The 6521-nt window shown below is 42.3% G+C and overlaps 1 protein-coding gene across 1 annotated transcript in view; it reads left to right on the forward strand.

Moving 5' to 3' along the window:
- Positions 1–4316: 4316 nt before the first annotated feature.
- LOC124260404 (cytochrome P450 4A25-like) overlaps positions 4317–6521 on the forward strand; it is an 85728-nt gene continuing 83523 nt past the window's right edge. Inside the window, exon 1 of the mRNA XM_046694708.1 lies at positions 4317–4444. The gene's annotated coding sequence lies outside the window, so the exon portion shown is untranslated. The remainder of the gene's footprint in view (positions 4445–6521) is intronic.

Below are 6521 nucleotides of genomic sequence, written 5' to 3' on the forward strand. Positions count from 1 at the left end.
ATGTTGGAGTCAGTTAGGAGTCCCCAATGATGATTTGGAGTCCCACAATGATAATGTTGGAGTCCCAGTTAGAGTCCCCACAATGATAATGTTGGAGTCCAAGTTAGAGGTCCCCTACAATGATAATGTTGGAGTCCCAGGAATGATAGGAGTCCCCACAATCCTAATGATAATGTTGGAGTCCCAGTTAGAGTCCCTACAAATGATAATGTTGGAGTCTAAGTTGAGGAGTCCCTTACTAATGATAATGTTGGAGTCCCAGTTAGGTCCCCTAATGATAATGTTGGAGTCCCAGTTAGAGGTCCCTAATGATAATGTTGGAGTCCCAGTTAGAGGTCCCCTAATGATAATGTTGGAGTCCCAGCTAGGAGTCCCCACAATGATAATGTTGGAGTCAGGGCAAATTTAATGATAATGTTGGAGTCACAATGATAATGTTGGAGTCCCAGTTAGGAGGTCCCCACAATGACAATGTTGGAGTCCCAGTTAGAGGTCCCACAAATGATAATGTTGGAGTCCCAGTTAGAGGTCCCCTACAATGATAATGTTGGAGTCCCAGTTAGGAGTCCCCACAATGATAATGTTGGAGTCCCAGTTAGGAGTCCCCACAATGATAATGATTGGAGTCCCAGTTAGGGTCCCCACAATGATAATGTTGGAGTCCAGTTAGAGGTCCCTAATGATAATGTTGGAGTCCCAGTTAGAAGTCCCCACAATGATAATGTTGGAGTCCCAGTTAGAGTCCCCACAATGATAATGTTGGAGTCCCAGTTAGAGGTCCCCAATGATAATGTTGGAGTCCCAGTTAGAAGGTCCTACAATGATAATGTTGGAGTCAGTTAAATTTAGTTAGAGGTCCCCGATGATAATGTTGGAGTCCCAGTTAGAGTCCCCACAATGATAATGTTGGAGTCAGTTAGGGTCCCCACAATGATGATGTTGGAGTCCCAGTTAGGAGTCCCCACATTGATAATGTTGGAGTCCCAGTTAGGAGTCCCCACAATGATGATAATGTTGGAGTCCCAGTTAGGAGTCTAATGATAATGTTGGAGTCAGTTAGAGGTCCCCTAATGATAATGTTGGAGTCCCAGTTGAGAGTCCCCGAATGATAATGTTGGAGTCCCAGTTAGGAGTCCCCACAATGATAATGTTGGAGTCCCAGTTAGAGTCCCCACAATGATAATGTTGAGTCCCAGTTAGAGTCCCCACAATGATAATGTTGGAGTCCCAGTTAGGAGTCCCCACAATGATAATGTTGGAGTCCCAGTTAAGAGGTCCCCACAATGATAATGTTGGAGTCCCAGTTAGGAGTCCCCACAATGATAATGTTGGAGTCGAGTTAGAGGGTCCCCAATAATGTTGTCCCAGTTAGTCAGTTAGAGTCAGTCCCCACAATGATAATGTTGGAGTCCCAGTTAGAGGTCCCCACAATGATAATGTTGGAGTCCCAGTTAGAGTCCCCACAATGATGTGTTGGAGTCAGTTAGGAGTCCCCACAGATAATGTTGGAGTCAGTTAGAGTCCCACAATGATAATGTTGGAGTCAGTTAGAGGTCCCCACAATGATAATGTTGGAGTCAGTTAGAGGTCCCCTAATGATAATGTTGGAGTCCCAGTTAGGGAGTCCCCATGATAATGTTGGAGTCCCAGTTAGAGGTCCCTACAATGATAATGTTGGAGTCCCAGTTAGAGGAGTCCCCACAATGATAATGTTGGAGTCCCAGTTAGGAGTCCCCACAATGATAATGTTGGAGTCCCAGTTAGAGGTCCCCACAATGATAATGTTGGAGTCCCAGTTAGGAGTCCCCACAATGATAATGTTGGAGTCCCAGTTAGAGGTCCCCACAATGATAATGTTGGAGTCCCAGCTAGGAGAGTCCCCACAATGATAATGTTGGAGTCCCAGTTAGAGGTCCCTACAATGATAATGTTGGAGTCCCAGTTAGAGGTCCCCACAATGATAATGTTGGAGTCCCAGTTAGGAGTCCCCACAATGATAATGTTGGAGTCAGTTAGAGGTCCCCACAGTGATATGTTGGAGTCCTGTCCTAGAGTCCCTACAATGATAATGTTGGAGTCCCAGCTAGAGGAGTCCCTGATAATGTTGGAGTCAGTTAGGAGTCCCACAATGATAATGTTGGAGTCCCAGTTAGAGGTCCCCACAATGATAATGTTGGAGTCCCAGTTAGAGGTCCCCACGATGATAATGTTGGAGTCCCAGTTAGAGGTCCCCACAATGATAATGTTGAGTCCCAGTTAGAGTCCCCCACATGATAATGTTGGAGTCCCAGTTAGAGGTCCCCACAATGATAATGTTGGAGTCCCAGTTAGAGGTCCCCTACAATGATAATGTTGGAGTCCCAGTTAGAGGTCCCCACAATGATAATGTTGGAGTCCCAGTTAGAGGTCCCCACAATGATAATGTTGGAGTCCTGTGTTAGAGGTCCCCACAATGATAATGTTGGAGTCCCAGTTAGAGGTCCCCACAATGATAATGTTGGAGTCCCAGTTAGAGGTCCCCACAATGATAATGTTGGAGTCCCAGTTAGAGGTCCCCACGATGATAATGTTGGAGTCCCAGTTAGAGGTCCCCACGATGATAATGTTGGAGTCCCAGTTAGAGGTCCCCACAATGATAATGTTGGAGTCCCAGTTAGAGTCCCCACAATGATAATGTTGGAGTCCCAGTTAGGAGGTCCCCACAATGATAATGTTGGAGTCCCAGTTAGAGGTCCCCTACAATGATAATGTTGGAGTCCCAGTTAGAGGTCCCCACAATGATAATGTTGGAGTCCCAGTTAGAGGTCCCCACAATGATAATGTTGGAGTCCCAGTTAGAGTCTCCCTACAATGATAATGTTGGAGTCCCAGTTAGAGGTCCCCACAATGAAAATGTTGGAGTCCCAGTTAGAGGTCCCCACAATGATAATGTTGGAGTCCCAGTTAGAGTTCCCACAATGATAATGTTGGAGTCCCAGTTAGAGGTCCCCACAATGATAATGTTGGAGTCCCAGTTAGAGGTCCCCACAATGATAATGTTGGAGTCCCAGTTAGAGGTCCCCACAATGATAATGTTGGAGTCCCAGTTAGAGGTCCCCACAATGATAATGTTGGAGTCCCAGTTAGAGGTCCCCACAATGATAATGTTGGAGTCCCAGTTAGAGGTCCCCACAATGATAATGTTGGAGTCCCAGTTAGAGGTCCCCACAATGATAATGTTGGAGTCCTGAGTTAGAGGTCCCTACAATGATAATGTTGGAGTCCCAGTTAGAGGTCCCCACAATGATAATGTTGGAGTCCCAGCTAGAGGTCCCCACAATGATAATGTTGGAGTCCCAGTTAGAGGTCCCCACAATGATAATGTTGGAGTCCCAGTTAGAGTCCCCACAATGATAATGTTGGAGTCCCAGTTAGAGGTCCCCACAATGATAATGTTGGAGTCCCAGTTAGAGGTCCCCACAATGATAATGTTGGAGTCCCAGTTAGAGGTCCCCACAATGATAATGTTGGAGTCCCAGTTAGAGGTCCCCACAATGATAATGTTGGAGTCCCAGTTAGAGGTCCCTACAATGATAATGTTGGAGTCCCAGTTAGTTAGAGGTCCCCACAATGATAATGTTGGAGTCCCAGTTAGAGTCCCCACAATGATAATGTGAATATTAATGAAGCATACGACTTTATGGATAACAACTTCTTGCTGTATGCTTCAAGTTGGAAAAGTTATGATTCATTATTGAATCACCATCTTCTATAATGCCGATCCAACAATGCTGGAATATTGCTGCGCGAAACAACATCCATATGGCCCTGCGACCATTCGCCCTTGAGTAGATTCACGGTGTATGTTTAGATCAAACTGAATAAAAACCCTAGCCCTTGATTCCGAAATCAAACCCGACTACGATACCCTTCATGAGGTACCGTCAAGAATTTATGGCTGGTGTGCGTGCGTGCGTGCGTGCGTGCGTGCGTGCGTGCGTGCGTGCGCGTGCGTTCGTTCGTTCGTTCGTTCGTTTGTTCGTACGTTCGTTCGTTCGTTCGTGCGTGCGTGCGTGTATGGCATGGAGTAGCATGTACAATTTGGATGCCCCCCCACTCCCCCTAAAATTTATGTACAAAGTAAGTCCCCGTATCCTGCATGTCATGTGCAAAAATCAATGCATCAATCTCTCCCACACACACACACACAATCACACACACAGGTAACTCATGGAAACCTGTATCTTGAAACAGAAAGTAGAACTCACATCCAATGCTATATTTAGCAGAGTACATTTCATGGAAATCCAGTCAGTTTCCACGTACCGTTTCGGTTCTAAGAATAAAGTTGATTCTATCTACAGTGCATCGAAACGTTAAAAGCCACAGTGAATTGACAGCTCGTTCAGTAGGACCCAGATCTGGACGATTGCGTTGATGTTGGAGACATTGTTGCGTTAACGAGGTGAGTCTCGGCTGGAGTTTGTGAACTGATACGATCGATGGTCGTCGTGATGTCGTTGTGCATTTGACATGGCGCTCAGGTCATCGTAGATTAGTTGTCATACTCTCTGATTCCATTTATAAAACCATTCTTTTCGAAATGATTTTTATGTAACACATCGTATTTCACACAAACACGAATGATATGTATTTTATTATTCGTGTAATGAGACTCAGGACAAACAAACCACGCACAGGCCTCTGTGAGGTTTAAACAGTTTTGTCGGTCTACAAGGTAGCATGCTTTATCCCGCTGCATTATGGAGCATATGTTTTGGTTTAGATCCATTTTCTTGTGGAACATGCATATCAACAACATAACCGACAGTATGCGAACTGGGATTAGTATTTGAGCGAGTTTAGTTTAGTTTTACGCCGCACTCAGCAATATTCCAGCTATATGGCGGCTATTATTAGTATTTGAAGCGAATGTTCAGTTGAATGATGATCGAAGTTGTGAACATTGTTATAACACATGTTACATATGTAACGTGTAAATACACCTTCCAACAAATTATTTACGTTTAGATGACGAATACCAGACTTAGATCGAAAGCAGGGCAAAATGAACCTGAGGCATTTAAGAATTTATGGTGCATGTCATGATTTCCTGATAGCACACACAGGCATGCATTCGTGTTATCATACTTTGACTGTCATATCTGTAGGAACAGGTGTTTGTTGGCAAACGGGAAATAAAAAATATTTTTAGTGTTTTGTGAGCTAACATTTTGAATATGGGTATTGAGAATGTACTGCAGCTTCAACATTTACATTTAAGCAGCGGCATCAATCAATCGTATTTAAACATAATGTTTTATATTGTATGTATGTACATTATGTACGTATTGCACGCACGCACGCCCATACGCGCGCATGTATGTATGTATGTATGTATGTTTGTATGTATGTATGTATGTATGTATGTATGTATGTATGTATGTATGTATGTATGTATGTATGTATGTATGTATGTATGTATGTATGTATGTGTGTGTGTGTGTATGTGTGTGTGTGTGTGTGTGTGTGTGTGTGTGTATGTGTATGTACATGTACGTACGTACGCACGCACGCCCTTACATGTATGTATGTATGTATGTATGTATGTATGTATGTATGTATGTGTGTGTGTGTGTGTGCGTGCGATGTATGTATGTATGTATGTATGTATGTATGTGTGTGTGTGTGTGTGTATGTATGTGCGTGCGTGCGTGTATGTATGTGTGTTTGTGCTTTGTGTGTGTAGTGCACCTATATTTCAACATCACTGACACTGATATGGATATGAACCAATGAACACTGAAATTACATGGTGATTTACAAACTGTTTAGTACATCACAAGATACATCTACAGACCTAGACATATATAGATGCATTCGACATAGGTACACTTTAGGTAGAATAGGAAACTTCATGTAATCCTCTCTCATTTGTTACACCTTAACAGAGTCAGAAGAAAGTATGCCAAATCTATTTCTTGGTAACAAGAATTGTGTTAATCATCACTCATTTCTGCAACATTTTATAAAATCTGGATGATATTGCACAAAACATGATGGACTAGTGAAGGCACGAGTAAGGAATGTTTATCGTGTGAATTATTTTTCTTTTGATAAGGTTTACATCAAATTACATCTGTAACAAAATATCTTAAGAATGTCACCATTGAGTGTTGACAGAAGACACAAGAGTTCATTCTGTGGACATACTTCTCTTATCGTCAGACGTTATCAAACATATGACATACACTGAGAGGTACATCTGTTGCAGTTATAGAAAAATAATCTGTTGTAGAAATAGACAAAATAATTACTGGTATAATCAACATCTGTTGTAGAAATAGACAAAATAATTACTGGTATAATCAACATCTGTTTTAGTTATAAACACCATAATTACTAGTATAATCAACATCTGTTGTAGTTATAGACAACATAATTACTGGGTATAATCAAACATCTGTTGTAGAAATAGACAAAATAATTACTGGTATAATCAACATCTGTTTTAGTTATAAACACCATAATTACTAGTATAA

The sequence above is a fragment of the Haliotis rubra genome, unplaced genomic scaffold, assembly GCF_003918875.1.
Source record: "Haliotis rubra isolate DU_JTF1 unplaced genomic scaffold, ASM391887v1 Scf761, whole genome shotgun sequence".
Taxonomy (NCBI): Eukaryota; Metazoa; Mollusca; class Gastropoda; order Lepetellida; family Haliotidae; genus Haliotis; species Haliotis rubra.